We start from the raw sequence: 10597 nt of genomic DNA, 5'->3' as shown, positions 1-10597 counted from the left end.
GGCAAACATCTATGCCTGGTCACCTTCCACTTTTCTTTGGTCATTTTCTTCCATTTACACAAGGCTTCTCTACCAAGTGAAGTCCTAGCCCTACCAGCAGTAGCTGAAGGATGCTGTCACTGGCCCTATAGGGAGCTAATCCTGCAGGGACATGACTAATCTTTTCTATAACTGGGGAGATGGTGTGGGAGGAGGGTAAAAAAGAGACAAGAATCAACTTCTAGCAGAAAACTCTTCTTTTTCTCCCGAAGTAAAGACTACATCTGCTAACCTCACGTCTTCCAGTACTACCTGGGAACTCAGACTGGGAACAAGGACGTCAGCTCAGCCATTCTTTGTCTCTCTCTCTCTAATCTTCTGCCTTCAACAAAAATGCAGGACTAGAGAAAGCAAAAAGGAAACGTAGAAAAGAGTGCCAGGAATCTGTCTTCTAAGATACGGTTTATCCTTCCTCATCTGCCTTTCTTCTTAATTCCTGACCTGTCTGGATGTCATCTTAGCATCTGTGACCCAGGTGGCTACACTTGTCCATCTACCTACCTTAAGGTAGAGCCAGGCTCTGGTGAGATTAGGAAATCTTACCGGTCACATTGTTCAACTTTTCACCTACTCTTCCCCTAGCTACAATCTCCTTTCTCTTTCTTTTCTCTTTTCTTTTCCCTCCCTCCCTTCCTTCCTTCCTTCCTTCCTTCCTTCCTTCCTTCCTTCCTTCCTTCCTTCCTTCCTTCCTTCCTTCCTTTTCTTTCTTTCTTTCTTTCGAGATGGGGGTCTCAATATGTTGCCCAGGCTGGACTCAAACTCCTGGGCTCAAGGAATCCGAGTAGTTAGGACTACAGCTGTGCACTACTGTGCTGGGCTCTGGATTCTTGATACTGTCTTCTACTCTTTACCTCCTCCCACCATCCCCACTGTATACTGAGAAACCCAGTTCCTTAGAATCTTCAGTTTCAAGGAATGGATCCATTCTCAGGTAACCTCAAGAAAGAGAGGTTTATTAAAAGCTATATGGGGAAATAAAGAAGATTGGAATATTTTATTTAATCTAGCATTTTAATTGAAACATATATATGAATATGGTAAAAACATTAAATTTTTTAAAAAAGAACAAAGCAGCGCATTGTAAAAATTGTTTCTAACTCACCCCAACCCATGAGTTGGTTACCCAGTCTTCCCTTACATTCTAAACATTTTATATGCATATGCAAGCATACATATGTGTGTGAATATGTATGCGTGTTTCTTTTTATATACAAATGGAGGTGCACTGTACACATGGTTTCACACGTTGCTTTTAGTGTTTTCACTAACACTTTATCTTGGGCTCATTCCATATAGGTATTTATGGATCTACCTTGTTCTTTCTCATGGCTACATTATATTTCATTATATGGCTGGACCGTAATTTATTTCACAAATTCCTTATTAATAAACATCTTAGTTGTTTTTAACCCTTGTGCTATTTTAAGCCATATATATTATATAGATATTCTTTATATATAAAAAGCAAAAGGGTAAAACAACTTACACACACACACACACACACACACACACACTACAATCTATACTCCTTCCTTGAGTTCTGGAGTGCTCCATCCACACAGCTGGCTTCAAGCACCACCAAATGTAAATGACTCCCAAGTCTCTATCTCCAGCCCAGAACGGACCCTGAAGTTACATATAGGCTCTGAACTGAGGGATATCTCCACCTGGCCATGCCAAAAACATCTCATTTGAAGATGGACACATTTTAACTTACATTTTCCTACAGATCAGTGTCTTGTCCTCAATTTCCTATTATCCTGAATTCCTCCCTCTCCTTTGCCCCTCGCCCCCCATCAAATCTTCAAGTCTGTATCATCAAGTCTTATAGATCCTACCTCCTTAATGTCACTCGGATCTATGCCCTCCTTTCCATCTCACTGCCATTGTTTCAGCTGACACCTCTCTCTCGCCCAGGCAATTGCAATAGGCTCACTGTCTTTTTCTCACCCCGTTCTGATCATTCTTTACTTGGCAGCCATCAGATCTCGAATGCAAGTTTGATTCAATTACTCCCAATTTCAAATCCCTCCTTTCCTTTCCAACTGCTCTGGTATAGTTTGAGTTCATCTGATTACTACCTCCCCAGGCTTACTTCTTAGCATACCCTCTTCACAGTCTATCTCTCCACGCATGCCACACTCCACCAGTTCCCAGACTACTCCTGGCTGTGTCCTTGCTCACGTGGCTACATCTTGAAACAGCCTCTTCCTACATCTCCCTTATACTGAATACTTATCTTTCAAGATGAAGGTCAAGGCGACCTCACCTCTTTGGGTGTCCTCCCCAGGTAGAACTAAGCAGTTTCTCTCTCTGCCCCCTCTGTCACACTTGTAACACTTTGTCTCTTTTCTTGCCTTCTACACTGTGAACCAGCATATTACACACACACACACACACACACACACACACAGACACTGAAGGCCTGGCATGTAGAGGTGCTCAATAAATGATTGATGAATGAATAAGTCAATGAATGAATAACAAATAAATTCTGCTTCTCTGCCTTCCATTGAATCGGTACCTTTGTTAAAGAGATGAGAACTGACATACATCTGAGTATTGAGACTCCCAGGGAGTTATCTATGTTACTGCTTGGGGAAGGAGTTCAGACCACACTTGGAAACCCAAGTGCTCTGTGGTTGGTGGTAATAGAGAAACCAGGTTTGAGCACCCGGGCCTGTGCTCAGGGACCTTGTGAGACTCATAAGTTCCAGGAGTGATAGAAGGTGCCTATAGTCCAGGAAGAGGCTGATTACACCTGTGTTCTTCTTGCTCATGATGGGAATGAGAAGGGAACTCTTCCATGAATCCCATTTCTGCATCTTTTGTCATGATCCTCAGGCCTGACTCTCAGCCATGGCTTTTGGCTCTTGAGGCTACCTGACCTGTGGGAGATTCCACACCTGGGGAGAGACCCTTGTCCTGCCCAGTCAGGGCAGAGAACTTAAGTTCAGGATGAGAACAGAGGGCCCTGCATAGTTGGGGTGGAAACTGAAACCCCTGCTGGGGATTGGTATTGGTGTGGGGCATCAATGGAGTCCGGACCTCTGGGAGCCTTTAAGGAGGAAGGTAGGAGCGAGCCAGATCAGGCTCCTTCAATCCCTGGATTCTCACAGGTCTGGACCTGGAGCTGTCACTGGAGGTGGGGACTGTTGAGTCAACCTAGACTGAGGCAGCATGTGAAGTGTGAAGAAATTGGAATTTGTTCAGGAGGAATAAGATAGCTATATAATTGGGATGATTCCAACTGGAACCAAACATGTCGATGGGGAGGAAAACCCAACATATGGTAGGATCAGGGAGAGAGAAAAAGGGAGAAGAAAAGGGAAAGGATAGAGGCACATGGGAAGAGAAAAGGAAGGAAAGAAGAAGGAAAGGGAGGAGAGGGAGGAAAGGAAGTCCAGGTCCTGCCCTTCTCTGTTCAGCATGAAGGACTGGAGACAGTGGCACTGCACTGGTGCCATCCAAGGGCCTCCATCCCCAGCAGAGGCCTTAGACTGGGGGACAGAGGGAGAGAAGTGACCGATGGGACCTGCAGCTCCAGGGCTGCCCTGTTCCTTTGTCTTGCAACCTGTCTATACCTCCAAGCCTGGCCAAATCTTGTGTTTGAAGGAGATGCCCTGACTCTGCAATGTCAGGGGTGGAAGAATACACCACTGTCTCAGGTGAAGTTCTACAGAGATGGAAAATTCCCTCATTTCTCTAAGGAAAAACCAGATTCTGTCCATGGGAGCAGCAACAGTGCAGAGCTGTGGCCAGTACAGCTGCACTGGGCAGGTGATGTATATTCCACAGATATTCACACTAACTTCAGAGACTGCCATGGTTCAAGTCCGAGGTGAGTCACCAGCTTGGGAGTTTGTGGGGCAGGAGGTGCCTCTCAGGGGTCCCATCTCTAGAGGTCAGTAGCTCTCTGGACAGGACCCCTGTCTCTGGCTGACCTTCATGCTGGGCCAATGTGTGGGGCCCCGAAGTTTCCCAAGATGTTGTCTCAATACCCCCCTCTCCCCACCGTGGGGCACATATGGAGCCAGGGGAAGGAGTGGGGAGATTCCTGGAACGGGGACACTGGGAAGAGCCTGGATCAGTCCAGGTTCACCCTTCCCCTCTGTGGACTAGAGGACCTCAAAGGACCCCTCTGCCTCTGACTTCCAAGATTCCAGAAGGGTCTGGCTGTGTGGGAGTCACTTTCAGAGCTTGTGGGTAAGGACAAGAGGACAGGTCCTGGGGATCAAGCTGCCTCCCATCGGCATCCCCAGGCTGCAGCCCGGGATGAGTAGAAGCTCAGGCCTCAGCCTTCTGGGGCTTCATCATCCGGGACTCACCTCCTGATCCTTGGGCCTGCATCTCCCCAGAGCTGTTCCCACCTCCTGTGCTGAGTGCCGCCCCCTCTCCTGAGCCCCGAGAAGGTAGCCTGGTGACCCTGAGATGTCAGGCAAAGCTGCACCCCCTGAGGTCAGCCTCAAGGCTCCTCTTCTCTTTCCACAAGGATGGCCATACCTTGCAGGACAGGGGCCCTCACCCAGAACTCTGCATCCCAGGAGTCGAAGAGGGATACTCTGGACTTTACTGGTGTGAGATGGCCCCCGAGGGTGGCCAGGTCCAGAAGCAGAGCCCCCAGCTGGAGGTCAGAGTGCAGGGTAAATGTGTGAGGGAGTGGCGACGCCCCCAAGGGTCTGGGCATCAGGCAGTGGGACCTCCTGGGAGGAGAGGAGTTGTGGGAAGGGTCCCCAGAAGAGGAAGGAGCCAGGGTCCTGGGTGGTCAGGCTGAGCTTCCCACCCCATGTGCGTCCCAGCTCCTGTGTCCCGTCCTGTGCTCACCCTGCACCACGGGTCTGCTGACCCTGCTGTGGGAGACATGGTGCAGCTCCTCTGTGAGGCCCAGAGGGGCTCCCCTCCAATCCTGTACTTGTTCTACCTCAATGGAGAGATCTTGGGGATCTCTCCTGGGAATCACTCGGCTCCCCATGGTGGAGCTCTTTCCCCCTTGTTTCCAGTGAAGTCAGAGCAGGATGCTGGGATCCCGTCCTGCAAGGCTGAGAACAGCATCTCCAGAGAGAGGAGTGAGCCCAAAAGCTCTCCCTTGTTGATGCATCTTGTCTTCTAACTGGGCTCTGAGCCCCGGGGCCTAGGATAATGGTTCAGTCATCACTGCACCTTCAGCAGCCTGGCATGGAGTGAGGGGAGCTTGGAGGAGGCAAATGTGTGGAGGGAGAGGAATCTCAAGCGTTAGGAAAACAAGGGCAACAGGGCCCAAGCAGTGAGATGTGTCTCCTTTTCACAACCACAGAAGTTGTGGATCCTTCCAGAGAACTGGTTTCCTGTGGTCTCAACAATGCTGAGCCTTCTAGCTCTTGGCCTAAGACACAGGCAACTTTCCTGCAGTGAGGGTGTAGGGTGTGTGTGAGGGGTGGGGCGGGGGCCAGACCTAGAGGCACATATAGGGCATGAACAGAGAAGTGGAAGGAGCTAGAGTCCCGTGTGCATGTGGGCCTGGGAGGCCTGCAGGAGCCCAGAATCCTCAGCTTGGCCCTCATGACTCTCCAAGCCCTCTAGGCACCCTCCCCCCAGAGTTGTCTGTTGGGGTGAGCCATTGACATGGGTCTGTGTGCTGTTCTGCAGAGGGAGCTCCGTGGCCTTACAGACAAGTTTTTTTTTTTTTTGGTGGTGGTGGGAGGGGGGCAATCACAGGCCTCTGAGTTCCCCAGGACTCCTCAGAGTGCCAGGGGAGAAACAATAGCTGTTTTGTCCAGGTGCAGCCTGAAGATTCATGAAAGTCACTCTAAGGGCCTGGGTGTCAACTGTGACGCTGACCCTGTGTCCTTCCCAAATGGTCCTGCAAAGCTGCCAGGACTCCCACTTTCTACTGCACGTCCTAATCTTCTATGCCTGGGAATCTTACCCAATAAATAGAGGTGACAAAATGAGTCCAAGTCAGCCTCAATCTGCGTCAGCATCTCTGCACCTTCCTTGGTCTCAGAAGACACTATGTGATATCTCTCCTCACCTCACTCAGAGTTGGGTGGCACCCTTAAACCCCTTCTTCAACCCAGGGTACCAACTCATAAAGGGGCTCAATGGTTATGAGGACAGAGGGTCCCTGCTGGAATCCTTCACCCTGGACTTCTCCCCGAGGGATCTTGTTCTCCAGCAGTCATTGTCAGTGCAGGGCAGGATTGAGGAGTCTGGCCATCCTGGACTGATTTGGTTTGATTGGTTGGTTTGTTCCTTCCTTCCTTCTCGTTGCCTTGTTCTAAAGATGAATTTTCGTTGCCTAGCGAAGAATCAGCCTTTCCCAAAGACAGGTCTAGCGTTTGCCCTCCACTATGAGGTGCGATCTCTAGGCCCTGGAATGCCATGCCTGATAAAAGTGTCTTTGTTTGTCTAGGGGCCTTGGCCATCAGACAGTTCAACAGTGTGATTTATGATGAGGGATTTATGCCAAGTACTATCATTTCTACCTCCAGAGGGACTGGAGACCAAAGGTGTCAGCTTGACCTTTGGAAGGGCCAGTGACTGACAGTCAGCCATGTGGGCAGCGTGTGATTTAGTCCTAGTAAAAACTCTGAGGCTTGGGCGAGATTTCCTGGTTGGAAATATTGTGTGTGTATTGTTACACACTGATGCCAGAAGAGTACCCTGTCCTAACCCCATGGGAAAGGACATACTTAGTACTTCCCTGGACTCTGTGCGCTTCTTTCCTAGGCTGAGTTTAATATGTGTCCTTTCCCTACAATAAGACATAACCATGAATATAACAGCTTTCATTGTATTCTGTGACTATTTCTAGCAAATTACTAAAACTGAGGGTAGTTTTTGGAACTCCTTGAACTTTCAGGTGGTATCAGAAGTGAGGGCAGTCCTGTGTAGATTGTATTCTTTCTGACTGTATACTTGGCTAAACTCTCATGCACGTCTTAGAAAATGTACACACTGTCGCAAGATAAAATGCTAGTTAGGAAGATGAGGTTAGAAGAAAGTAGGGTAGGAAAATAAGTTGCAGCAAGGAACAAGCTCAGTATCCAAACTATGCTTGAGTGTTCTATCCATGACTATGGGAGGGCTACAAATGCAGCTTTCTGCTTTCCAGCAGCAACTCCAAGAGGACAGTAAAATCTACTGTAAAATCACAGGGCTGCTCAGAGAGATGGCCCTGCTGTTCCTACCACTGGGAGGCATTTTTTTCTCAAGAAAACACTGTGCGATGATAATGAACAGCATCTTTAGCCTTATCTTTTCCATAGCCCCACTGAATATTCCTGCTTTATAACACTCTTTGACACAGACCATGGCCATTGATTGCAACAAAGCATTTCAGGGGAGCAAGTCTGCACCGTCCCCATAGGAGGTGGCTTGGGTTTTATCTTTCTTTTTTTTTCTTTTTCTTTTTTTTTTCTGAGATGGAATCTCGCTCTGTCGCCCAGGCTGGAGTGCAGTGGTACAATCTTGGCTCCCGGCAAGCTCCGCCTCCTGGGTTCACGCCATTCTTCTGCCTCAGCCTCCTGAGTAGCTGGGACTACAGACACCCGCCACTATGCCTGGCTAATTTTTTGTATTTTTAGTAGACACGGGGTTTCACTGGGTTAGCCAGGATGGTCTCGATCTCCTGACCTCGTGATCCATCTGCCTCGGCCTCCCAAAGTGCTAGGATTACAGGCATGAGCCACCGCGCCTGGCCAGGTTTTATCTTTCTAATAATTCAGCTAAACCTGGGTTAGTGATTCTCAATGGAGGCAGAAAGCCCAATTTTGAGGACCTCTGCCAGAGTGAGCTATGATTACATTTAGGAGCATATGGCATGCTTTTGTGGTTTTAAGGCTATACAAAAAGGTGATAAACAGTATTTAATTAATTAATTAATTAATTAATTTATTTATTGAGAAGTGTCTTGCTCTGTCACCCATATTGGAGTGCAGAGGTGCTATCACGGCTCACTGCAGTCTCCACTCCCCCTTCACCCCTGGGCTCAAGCAATCCTCCCACCTCAGCCTCCTGAGTAGCTGGGACTACAGAAGTGCACCACTGCACCACCATGCCCAGCTAACTTTGTATTTTTGGTAGAGACGGTGTTTTGCCATGTTACCCAGGTGAGTCTTGAACTCCTGGGCTCAAGTGATCTGCCTGCCTCGGGCTCCCAAAGTTCTGGGATTACAGGCATGAGCCACCGCGCCCGGCTAATAAACACTATTTTAAAGGATTTTGAGTGGGGTGTGGGAGTGTGTTTTTAAGGAAAATATTCCTCTCCCCGTCCAGGAAATATTTTCATAAGCCCAATATGTAACTAGGTGAAAATCCAGGTATTCTAGTTGAAATGGAGATGAAAGTCCAGGAATTACACCTGGCAATGCTGCCCCATTGTTTTGCCCATCTGCAATCCCCGAGCAGAGGTGCTCCCTAGAACCCTTAAGGTTCCAAGGCATTGCCCTGGGATTTAAGCAAAGTGCTGAGATGGGATACTCCCTCCAGCTTCTACAAGAATAGTTGTTTTTGTTTTTTTTTTTTTAATCATATTGAGTTTCTTGTAATATTTCCATTGAGGAAAGGTTGCATGGATTTTTTTATTTTTAAGTTCAGCAGCCACTGTTCTAGAGGAAGGACTTAGCTGCATAGCCTTTGGGTAATACCTCATCAGGTGAGCTTGGGAAAGTAAAGAGTTAGGGACTATACCCCTTACCCCTTCTCCATCCCCCTGTGCTATCCACAGTCAGCAAAATTGGCTATCCCTAGTGCTAGAAATTGTCCATCATAGAAAACTTCTCTCCACCTCTTCTTCCTCCATCCAGAGAGCAGTTGTAGTGGTTGCTTCTTAACCCTCCACTTCTCCTTCTGTTTCCCATTTCCTCTTCTAGTAGTTTGAGGGGGAATCCCCAAGCCCTTCCCTACCTCTTCTTCTTCTTTCTTTTTTTTTTTTCTTTTTTTTGAGATGGAGTCTCACTTTGTCACTCAGGCTGGAGTCCAGTGGTACGATCTCAGCTCACTGCAACCTCTGCCTCCTGGGTTCAAGTGATTCTCCTGCCTCAGCCTCCCGAGTACAGGTGCCTGCCACCACATCCGGCTGATTTTTGTTTTTTTTTAGTAGAAACGAGGTTTCACCATGTTGGCCAGGCTGGTCTCGAACTCCTGACCTCAGGTGATCCACCTGCCTTGGCCTCCCAAAGTATTGAGGTTACAGGCGTGAGCCACCGTGCCCGGCCCTTCCCTACTTCTTAACCATTTCCATAGGCTAGAAGAAAATGTCTCCATTGTTGGTGTGCTGCTACCAGGCTTCTTTCCTCTCAGACATAGGAAATCCTGCCTCATAATCCAATGACTCAAACTCTGAGCCACCTTCAATGTTCCAAGGTCAGAATCCCAGACAGTCCGTCTCTCCCCTACAAAGAAGGATTTGACCAAGAGAGAAGAGTACCATGGGTGCCACAAAACCATTGTAAGTGGCAAGGTATTTGGGGAACTTGACAGGGAAGAGAGAAGATTTTGCATGTGATAATGGAAAATATTTAATGGGAAGGAGAGGAGTGAGTAACCCTGAGAAAAGGGAAAATGAGATTGCCTTCTGAGTCTCAAAGTGCTAAGTAAACACTTGGTACATCAGAGATGAGGCATGCATATTATCCCTAAAGAATTACAAAAATGAGATGGGGTGGTGTGAACAGCTCTCAAAAGAGTAAGTATAAGAGAATGTACCTCAACACAATAAAATCCATCTATGACAAGCCCACAGCTAATATTATACTCAATGGAGAAAAGTTGAAAGCTTTTCTTCAAATATCAGAAACGCAACAAGGATGTCCACTTTCACTACTCCTTTTCAATGTAGTTCTCGAAGTCCTAGCCAGAGCAATTATTCAAGAGAGAGAAATAAAAGCCATCTTAATAGGAAAGGAAGAAGTGAAATTGTCTTCATTTGCTGATGAAATGATCTTATATATATTTAAAAAACCCTAAAAATCAAAAACCCTTAGAACTGATTTAAAAAATTCCATAAAGTTGCAGGATACAAAATCAACATACACAAATTAGTAGCATTTCTGTATGCTAATAACAGGCTATCCAAAAAGAAAATTAAGAATGATCCCATTTACAATAGCAACAAAAGATAAAATAAAATAGTGAGATGTAAATTTAACTAAGGAGGTGAAAGACTTATATACTGAAAACTAGAAAACACTAATGAAAGAAATGGATGAAAACACACATAAACGGCAAAATATTCCATGTTCATGGATTGGAAAAGTTAATACTGTTATAATGTTCATATTAACCCCAAACAATCTACAGATTCAATGCAATCTCTATAAAATTCCAGTGTCATTCTAAACAGAAATAGAAAAAAAATCCTTAAATTCGTAGGGAATGACAAAAACCACAAATGGCCAAAGCAATTTTGAGCAAAAATAATAAAGCTGGAGACATCACACGACCTGACTGTAAAGTATATTATAAGGCAGTTGTAATCAAAACAACATAGTAGTGGCATAAAAACAGATCCACCAACCAATGGAACAGAAATAAACCAATGCATTTATAGTTGACTGATTTTTGACAAAGGTTCCAA

Source organism: Papio anubis, chromosome 1 (assembly GCF_008728515.1).
Source record: "Papio anubis isolate 15944 chromosome 1, Panubis1.0, whole genome shotgun sequence".
NCBI lineage: Eukaryota > Metazoa > Chordata > Mammalia > Primates > Cercopithecidae > Papio > Papio anubis.
This window is presented reverse-complemented; position numbering follows the sequence as displayed.